At 38.7% G+C, this 10,663-nt stretch overlaps 1 long non-coding RNA gene across 1 annotated transcript; it reads right to left on the bottom strand.

Annotated features, from left to right (window-relative positions):
• Positions 1-5,282: 5,282 nt before the first annotated feature.
• LOC116965496 lies at positions 5,283-10,561 on the bottom strand. The gene is made up of 3 exons (XR_004409398.2): positions 10,224-10,561; positions 8,591-8,652; positions 5,283-5,808 (listed from the first exon to the last, which is right to left on the bottom strand). It is a non-coding gene; the product is annotated as an uncharacterized LOC116965496 (long non-coding RNA).
• Positions 10,562-10,663: the final 102 nt, after the last annotated feature.

Here is a 10,663-nt window from a genome sequence, read left to right as displayed (position 1 = left end):
AAATTGCTTTGCCACTTACTGGGACTTTTACAAATGCATCTGGAAGGTTGCAGCACCTCTTCACATCTTCTTTTCCAAAAATTTCTGTCTTCAAATTATTATAATTAATCTGTTTATTATCTTTGTTGTTAGTTTTCTATTAATAACTGTGCAACAGCTGGTTACATTCTATACTGGAAATGGAAAAGTAGCTTACTTGGTGCCACTGAGCATCTTGTAAGTGCGTTTTTTTTAATACAAGACATACTGTATCTGACAAGCCTGACAGCACATAATACAGCCAGTAAGTTTTCGGCCAGCCCATGAAATGGAAGTTTCAGATACAGCGAAAATGACTGAAAAGAAGCAAAATCTGATCTCAGAGAAACGTCACTTTGTGAACATGCCAAAATTAATTTGAATAAATCTTTAAATGGTACTTAAACTATTTTTTCCATTAATATAGATTATATGTACAGTCTATTAATTAAAACTTATTTTCCTATTCTAATTAAGAAAACACACCTATATTCACTTCTTGTTTACTACTGTGTCTATTTTGTGTACCTCTGTCTTGGTATATGTCATAGTTCAAGGTGTAAAAGTTTAGAAAGCTTGGTTTTATGATACACTTGTATATATTTTTTACATATGACTCTAAAAACATCACTATATTTGAATGAGAAAATTTTAAAGGAGGTTTTTCCTCCAACAGACTTAAATAATAAATCACCTTACTCTTTGTATATCCCTGTATACTTTTTCCTTGTAGCTTGTTACCTAAGCTTTGCTATTTGAACAATGGTTTTCTTCTTCTCTAGCCTAATTTTCTTTTTAAATTTTGTCCTGTCATGAAGTTCTAACTGAATTTGTGACATCAGTCATTTCCATGGCAACAGACTGATGCTTTAAACATAGGATTATGATGAATTCAACACAGGATTGAGTAAGAGGAAAACAAGACTATGAGCAAGCAAGATTTTATTAGAGCACAATGGTGTTCTGTTAAAAGGGTGGAGAATGGAATTAAAATGCTGAATACACTTCAACTTTTTAACATTACAGTTCTGAGTGGTGGTCCATACATTGTGGTTATTTATTTCAGATGTTCACAGCATTTGATGTAACATCTGTGGCACTCAGACATTGCCAAAATTTTCAGACATACTCATTAGTCTTATATTAGATTCACAAGAATCTTGTGAATCTAATGTAAGACCTAGTGGGTTTTCATCACTACCTGCAGTTGCAAACAGAATCATAGAATTATAGAATCATAGACTGGTTTGGGTTGGAAAGGACCTTAATGATCATCTAGTCCCAACCCCCCTGCCACGGCCAGGGACACCTTCCACTAGATTAGGCTGCTCAAAGCTCCGTCCAACCGTCAAACACTTCCAGGGAGGGGACATCTTCAAATTCTCTGAGCAACTGGTTCCAGTGTCTCCCCACCCTCATAATGAAGAACTTTTTTCTTACATCTAATCTAAATCCACATTCTTTCAGTGTTAAATAATTACCCTTTGTCCTATCACTACATGCCCTTGTAAGAAGTTCCTCTCCAGCTTTCTTGTAACTTTATGTACTGGAAGGCTGCTATAAGGTCTCCCTGGACACTTCTTTTCTCTGGGCTGAACAACCCCAACTCTCTCAGCCTGTCTTCATAGGAGAGCTCCTCCAGCCCCCTGATCATCTTTGTGGCCTCCTCTGGACCTGCTCCAACAGGTCCACGTCCTCCTTATGTTGGGGGCCCCAGAGCTGGAAACAGCACTGCAGGTGGAGTCTCATGAAAGCGGAGCAGAGAATCATCTCCCTTGACCTGGTGGTCACGCTTCTCCTGATAAAGCCCAGGACACTGTTGGCTTTCTGGGCTGCAAATGCACATTGCCAGATCATGTTGAGCTTCTCTGCAGCCAAGGTCAGTAGACGTAGGAGGCTCTCATCACCTCTGAAAAATCATGCTTACAACATTGCAGGTTGAACTCTGAAAAACTGGAACACAGGCAACCATCAGGAAATATGGCTGTACATTAATTTGTTTTAGTAAGTTTATACTAAGAAATGCCATAGGTTTAAAATATTAAGAGTGATAAAAACACTTCTTTTAAAAAGTACTTGCAGTCCAGCACAACGTAAATTATGTAATGAAAAAAAAAATCTTGTTTTCTGTATATGACATTCCCATTAGCTGAATTCTGTTACTATGAAGTGTCTTGATGTAACACAGACATACACATGGATGGGGATTTCTGTTGGGTCAAATTCTTACTCCAGGCTAAAGGGCTACTGGTTGTATTAGAAATTTTACTAAAAACTTCATTCTGGGGTCAAAGCAGATCCTCGTAAGCAGTGACTTCTCAGAAGTTCCATCTTCTTCCCACCTCATCCTATACTGCACAGCTCAACTGAAGCTATACTGACAAGACTGAATATAGTCACTGAGGAACCAGATGCTGTGGTGATATCAAAACTACTAAGAAAATTACCAGTTTTTCATTCTTTGGTTAAGGAAGCTATGGTATTCCATGTTTCTGTGCAATGGCTGCTGGAAGGATCGTCAATTTTAGTCCTGCTCTGCCCAAGATGCACGAATCCAAAAATTCACTGGCAAAAGGTGCAGGATGAGGGAGGAGAAAGATGCCAAGGATACTCCGTGTCTCTGTTGCAAGAAATACCAATCCTGAGGTCATAATTAGTCTGATAAATACATGGATTAAGAATAACACCAAGAATTGTCCCAATATACCTAACTGTATTAAATACGTATTCCAGTGTTCAGTTTACTAACTCTTATGAACACCTTGGGAATTTCTTTCACTAAGCAGTTTTAAAATACTGATTCAGAACATGGAAACATCCCGTTCTTGTTCATATTTTTACTTTTTCATCTATTGTTAGTGTCCTGGTTTGGGCTGGAATAGAGTTAATGTTCCTTTTTGGTAACTAAAATAGTGCTGTGTTTTAGGTACAGCTTTGGGTTTGGTATGGGAAGAATGCTGATAGCCAACTGATGTTTTCAGCTGCTGCTGAGACTTCAAGGACTCTCCGACTCGCCATGTCCTGCCCGTGCGCGAGGGCACAGGGAGCAGGGAGGGAGAACGGCCACAGCACCAGACCCAAACTGGCCAGTGAAATATTCCATATCATGGCACGACATGCTCACTACATAGAGGAGGGGAGGTCGGGAAGGGGGGCTCTCTCTCACTTCTGGGATTGTGATTGCGGGATCTTGGTATTTTGGGATCGCTAGCCATGAAAGGGCTAGGTATTGGTCAGCGGGTGGTGAGCAACTGCACTGTGCATTGCCTGTTTTTATTTTCTATTACTGTCATTGTTTTCATTTTATTACCATTATTAAACCGTTTCTATCGCAACCTGTGACTCTCCCTTCGCGCCTCCAATTCCCTCCCCCATTCCCAAGTTGGAGGGGAGGGTGGGTGAGCAGCTGTGGGGCAGTTGGCTGCCAACCAGGCTCAAACCACAACAGTTAGACTGCATATACCACAGGAAAATGGCATGTTTGAAAGACTTAAATGAAAAAGGAAATTATACTCATTTTTTCAGGTATACTGTCGAAACAGCACAAATGCCACAAAACTGATGAAAGTTATGGGTTATTTCTGAAGTAGAAGATTGTGGACAATATTAGCCTAACATTCTGGCTCAGTCTTGGAAACCCGGTTTATGATTTTTTAAAGTCTTCCACTTTACTGAGGTGCCTATACACATAAACCTTTTTTTTTACCAGATACTGCCAGGGCTGAGAAGACAGGGTGTGTTATGCTTAGCAGATAAAACATACTTCACAGGGCATAAGGGAACTGGAATGTAGTTTCACCTTCCAGACATAAAGTGACATACACAAAAAGATACTATCTAGGAAGAAAATATTAACTATGACTCTGAAGACAGGTTAAGTTTGGTAGTAATTTTTCTTTAATTGATGCTTAATTTCACAAATTGCAAAACCTGATTCCTAGATGAGATCCTAATTTTGAGGATCTGCAAAAACATATATTTAGAGAATGTTAAGAAACCAGAAATCTGAAAATTGCTACATTGGAAATGGCTGTTTACTGGCATTGGTGAATAACTCTGCATTCTGTCTGTGCCTATGCACATAAAACACTTTCCACTTAGTACATATTTTTCTTTTATTTTCACATACCAATTGCTAGGTTCATTCTTCTTAGGGATCTTGCTTTCTTACATAGGCACATGACTTACAGTGGGCTGAGTAGAAAAAAGTTATGATGAAATCATTTTGACAAAACCTGGAGTCCTTACCTTGTGTAGATCCTAATTAATCAAGCCTTGTATCCATGTGAGATATAAACACTGTGATTACTTAACCTTTTGCTCTGTCCTGGAAATTTGCGTCATAAGGTTATTCAGATTCTTTGACATTAGAAGAGTTCTTACATATGACAGAATAAGCTTCCACTGAAAATGTTTATTCAGTTTATCCGACTGTCTTAATTGCATCATATGTAGAGTAATGAAGGCAGGAAAATACAGTTAAGGTTAGAATGTAAAAGATAACCTAGTCTAATGAAACTGAATAGAAGATCAAAAAAGCACCCAGTGTTTTCCCCATATGGCATGAAAAAGAATGTAAGGCATTTCTTAGAAAGAATTAAATATATTCAGTAGATCTATGCATGACAATCATAAAAGACTAAAAAGGAAAAGCAATAAGCATAAATATGTTTTACATCACAACAGCTTTGAATTTATGTTCAGAGTGATTTGTGCATAATGTGTCATATTTTTCAAGCAGTAACTATGCAATTGATTCTCTTCCAAAATGCTGCAGCTTTTAGTAAAAAGGTAAACACTTTCTTAAACTTTGCATATTATCTACAGTACATCCACTGTAAGCTCAGTTACTGTGTTTAGACATAAACGACCTAAAAAAAAAAAAAAAAAAGAAATTAGCTGAACAGAAGGGAAATGTAATTATGCCTTTCAGAAATGTAATACACATCTTAACTCCTGGCTTGTTCATCAACAGTAATAAAGAATTACATCTGACAAAACAGTCTGTGAAGTGCTGTTGATTTTTCTATAACATTTTATAACTTGAGCATAAAAGACCAGGTTTCTTTTAGCTCCTGGTAGGGACCTGGATTTCGTGTCAAATGTATTGCCTTTAAACAGTGCAGGGTTTCTTGGTAAGTTCTTTCCACTAGAAATCACATTATACCAGGACAGAAGCATTAAAGTGTTTTCCATCATCTGATTGTAATGATGACAGTAATTTTTAATTTGTTTCACTGAGAGTTCTACTGAAATGTCCTGTCTTACTTTAATTCAAAGACTTCTAAACAAAATGTTATTCAGATGAATTGCCCCTTTATTTCACCAAATGCTTGTTTGGATGGAAAACCCACTCTGTGCATCCAGATATTGTTTTTATTAAGTTAGTAATTTTTTGGCCCAAAATACTTACTTCTTTGGGCTAATACCTCGTTCTATTTCATTCTTCTCAATAGCATAGATTTGACAGGATTTTTACCTCCTTAGCAACAGTCCAAACAGCTTTTTACCACACATAGAGGCACCCTGATAATACTGGGAAATCCATTTTCTACTAGAATTTCATATCAACTTTCTTAAGTGCCAATTACATCAGTAATGTTCTACCTGCTTTCTGTGTTTCTTGTGTAGCTTTCACTGGCCCCCATATACTACATGAGAACTTGCCTTCTCAGTTGACAAAGCAAAGATCTTCTAAGATATGGTTAACAATAATGTTGGCTCTGGCACTCTTCAAAAGGATAGAGATGGAAGGGGAGTATTGCTTCATCCAATGACTTGTCCAGAAGTCTGAACATGAAAAAAATAAATTATCTTAACAATATTTATAAATAGATGAACAGGCTACATTCACTGTAAGAAAAGTATTCAATGATGTTGCAGTTTGTCTGAATGCAGAGTTATTATCTGAATATTAGTGAATATCTGTTCTGCTGAGTTACTTTAAAAACACAAGAAAGTTTTTAAAAAACTTTGGCAAAAACGACATACCAGTATTCAAAGACTTGGAGTTGTAATTACATACAAATACCTCAATTTTTAGGAATCTCCACTGTTGGTCAACTTTGCTTACATCTAGCCCCACAGAAATAAATACCTTTATTTCATGCCTTTTTGGGATAAACTGCATGCCCTGCCCCAAAAGAAAACATTCTATATATTTTCTTTACTAAATACCTGCCCAATTCCTGTTATAAATACCTTAGGACCTCCTTAGGCTCTGATCTTGCGGTATTATGTGGTTGTAATTCTGTGGCAACTACTGTCAATTTACCCATGCAAGGGAACTTGCTCAGCATGTTTATGTTCCTGTAATTGTTTCAGCATTCTGCGTTGTTTGTGATTGGCAGAGGATGGACAGACAACTTGGTTGTTTCCACCTTCCATGTTTGCGAGGTAGGATTTTAAGAAGTCCCTTGAGTAATTGGCTCACATATGCCAGGCACATGTCCACTGAATCAATCCAATGCAGTTGTCGTCATTTTCAAGATGTAAAAGTATATGCACAAATAAATGGAGTTAACATGAATGCAAAGACAAAATCTGTCCTGTGCTCTGAGGCACGAGTGACACACAGGTACATTTTTCAACAACACGTGTTAGAATGAGGTAGCAAGTGCCACGTAAGCAAACTTGTAACCACACTCAAGAAGACTGAGTTTAGTAAGAATAATTTCTGAAGAGAAAAAGTAAGATGTAGAAACATTATGTATCTTAGCATTATAATCTCAAAGCTGCACTGAGCAGAAAGAAAATAGACAATCTAAGGAAACAGCAGCCTGCAAAACATATTGAACAGGCATAGTGCCAGAAAGGGAACATGCTGTGTGTGCTACAATGTTATTAATAATATATAACAAGGGACTTTTCTTCAGCAGTATCAGTGTAAAAAAAGAGCAAAAAGGCTTTACAAAAAGTTAAAAATTAAGATTGGAAATACAAGTGTGCTAAATCTTTAACATAATAACCAGTAAAATTCTGCCATTAATAAAAAGCAGATATGTGAAAATTAGAAGAGTTAAAAGCTCCTGGCATGTGGCATGGAATTGAAACAACCTTTATAAACCAGCTTAGAGAACAGGTAGCTAATGGATCTCACTCTCAAATACCAACAGTCACTTTACAGAGACAATTAATTTCCAACTTACAAGAAAGACAAGTGATTTAGCTTCAAAAGCCAAAATTGGGTGCTCCATTTTCGCCCTAAAACATGTTCCCTTTTCACTTTAGTTATACACTGCCACTGATGTGCTCATCCCGGGAAAATGAAACTATTTGTTACACCTCCTCTACACGCACAACATAAGAAAATCAAAGCAACTTAGAACTAGGTGAGATTCCTTCCCATCCTTATTCCCACTTCACTGGACATACTGTCTACACCTTTTCACTGTTACCTGTAAATTCACATATTAGTATAAATACACATGCAATTATTTTTCTGGCTCACTTCAAATTTTTTATTGCTAATTTTAATAATTCTAGATTCCTAAATGAACATTGACAAGTACTTTCACATCCTCGATTTTAGGTACCTAATTTAGATCTTGAGTTTAGAGGCCACACTCCTCCATTATATTGAAGAGTGACATTGTTCCTCTAGAAAGTGAATCATGGCAGGTGCCCTGCACTGAAGCATGTTGAATAATGTTCTGAATAAACCTCTCTCCACTAACCATGTAGGCAGTTTCCCAGATTTCAGCACCTACACACTGTGTTGCCTAAGTTGAAACATTCTGCCTCAAAAACCCAGAAAAAGAAAAAAGACTCCCCTTATCCCAAGCCCCAAATCCTCCTCCCCTCAGACTGTATTTTCAAACAAAAGCTGTGAGCAAAGTTAAAAAAGAGGCTGCACATTTTCCTTTTCAGTCTCCACCCTGTACACTGTGAGAACCTGCAACCTGATGTGAATGGACTTTCCGGGGTAATTTGAAATGTAAAATTAATTAGAGTGAAGGACCTTCAAGTTTTTTCCCTTGGATTAGATTACGATTGAGTGACCATATTAAAAGCAACAGCTGAGTGCAGAGAATTGCTGAGAATTGCTCCCTCTACTCTGGCTCTATTTTCATTCATGCTAACAATGCTTCTCTGGACATAGAGGAGGTTGAGTCAAGATTTATACAGTTGTGCTAAATCAATTTATTTTACCCATCACCAAGTATCAATATTTAGATTTCTGTGTGCAGCAGCAATCAGGTTACCAAGCAGTGTCATATGTTATTTAGGTAGTTACTTAACAGTTTTGTGTCAGTTGCTTAATTTTTTTTTTTTCTTATTAGGATACATTTTTAAATAATAATCAGCATGTCAGTATACTTTCACTCTGTAACTAAATCTGCTTTCCATGTACTATGTTGGCTTTAAAGCTGTGTTGTTACAACTAAACCACACTGAAATAAAGAGGGAACAAGAGAATATGGAAAACTTTGCTTTCATCCAATAGTCCCAATTCATGCTTGAATGCCATGGGAGGAGCTGAATATACAGCATTATAAAATGCACCGTAGTATTAAATTACCAAAATAAAACACACTTATGAGCATCATACAGTTTTAAGCATAATACTCACATTCTTTGAGAGAGACACAGTTCAAAATACATGATGACCCACTACAGCAGGCACCTTTATGTCTGTCAAAAATGTAAAATTTAATTTAAAAAATTTTACTCTGTAGACTGAAAAAAATCTTCAAGAGCTTTGTTATGTTACAATGATAGCTATATTACCACTCTTCACTAACATTCTGTTTTCAAAATTTACTAAAGAGGTCACTGGAAATAAAACTTTTTATCTAGGTGTAAACATGCCTTAGCAATGTAGATGTGGGAAACGGAAGTAAAAGTGAAGAGAAATTAAATTTTGTTTTCACTTCTTATGCTAAGAAAGAAAAATCAAACAGTGATGGTGTAAAAGAAAACTGTACTTCCAAAATTCTTTCAGCTTCCATCATGACCATGGGTGTTTGTACAACAGACACTAGGCTACTGGGCTTGATTCCATATGCAGACCTCTGCTCAGTAAAGTGTTCGCTAGTCCTTGAGTCTGGGAACCACTGCAAATGACAACACGTCTGCCTTCAGCTTAAAGGCAACATTATGGTACTGTAGTGAATCTGTATCTGCTTCTAATGCCTTTTTACCTTATCCTGTGTCTTTCAGAATAGTGCTCTCTGTTTCTGTTGACGTAATTGGGTATGATCTTTCAAAACTTATTCTCATAAGCTAAAATGTTCTTCAACTGTGAATAAAATTTCCAGGGTGGGTATTCTTTATTCCTTTCTACTGGAAAGGTCTTTAGCATACTGTGGCCACTACTGAACAGGCTGTTAATCACAAGCTATAGTGCTGTTTAAATAGTAAAACATAATAAATGCAAGGCGATAGTCTGCCTGTTCCTCCCCCCCCCGTACATTTGCCCTTCATGGTGCTCTTCAAGAACAAATAGGTCATTATTTTTAGACTTTAATTTCTCCAGAAGGAAAGCCGTGGAGGAGCTGCTGAGCAACCACATGAAGAATGCAGTAGCTAGTTTTCCCAAATGACAACCAAAATGGCTCCATCTGAGCCTCTGCTCAGAAGCAGTAGAACTTTATGCCTCTGATTAAGTAACACCGAGTTTTGAAAACTACAGGGGGTGAGCTGAAAGACATGTTTTCAATTCTCAAAGCCTAATTCTCTGAAGTAAATAAACTTTTTAGGAAACGAACTTCACAGCTTTAGAAGCCACCTTACTGTCCTGGATTAACTGCAGCTATAGCAGTATTTCCCCAAGTCCTGTGTAAGGAGTCACATGAACTTCTTTATTTATATCTAACATATATACACACATACTCTGGCTCAACTAAAGGCTATGGTATTGACACATGGATGGGTGAAATTCTACTGGCCTTTTGAAACAGGTCTTTTAATGTGAATTTGCAGCTAAAGATGGTAACTATCTCCCCCCCTCCACCCTTACCACTGACATACTTTGACATGCTTTGTGCCAGTACACCTGCCAGTGTGCAGGGAGGACAAGCTGACACCATGGTGGTGCTGCTCACACAACTAAATCCAGCTCTGAATACCAAGTCATATTAGTTTGGTTCTTACTTGTGCAAAGCAACAGTAAATCTGAGTGCTCGAAAGAGAGGAGAGTGGGTGTAGAGAAGAGAAACCAGTGTGAGCTGTGTTTGATCTCCACGGGCAGAACCGGACGCTACCTGGTTTATGTTATACACCGTAGTTGCGTCGGTCAGGGAATGGGCAGGGCTGCAACACCCGAAGAGCAGCGAGAGCTGAACGGTTCACGTGCGTTCTCTCCGGCAGCCCTTCATGCAGGGCCACAACGCCCGAGCGTGTCGCCTTGCAGCCACGATCCAGGTGAGCTCAGCACAAACAACTGCGCCGGCCTCACTTCCGCCGCCACCGAGAATTCCCAGGAAGCCTAAACACCACTTTGTACCGATGAGAAACTTCCCCGGGCACCAGCGTGTTGCAAGCCGTGCGCGAGAAACCTCAGACCTTTCCCAGCTAACGACGCGGCCCGCGGCGGGCGACGCCCCAAAGGCTCCCGGGCGGCCGTTGGGCGCGCGAGCCGCGCGCAGCTCCCTCGCGCCTCGGCGGCGGTGGCGGCGGCCGGGAGGGAGGAGGGGGCCGGCGG

The sequence above is a fragment of the Tyto alba genome, unplaced genomic scaffold (assembly GCF_018691265.1).
Source record: "Tyto alba isolate M040663 unplaced genomic scaffold, T.alba_DEE_v4.0 Super-Scaffold_13, whole genome shotgun sequence".
Lineage (NCBI taxonomy): Eukaryota > Metazoa > Chordata > Aves > Strigiformes > Tytonidae > Tyto > Tyto alba.
Note: the sequence above shows the minus strand (reverse complement) of the source record. Positions and strands in the feature narration are given on the sequence as shown.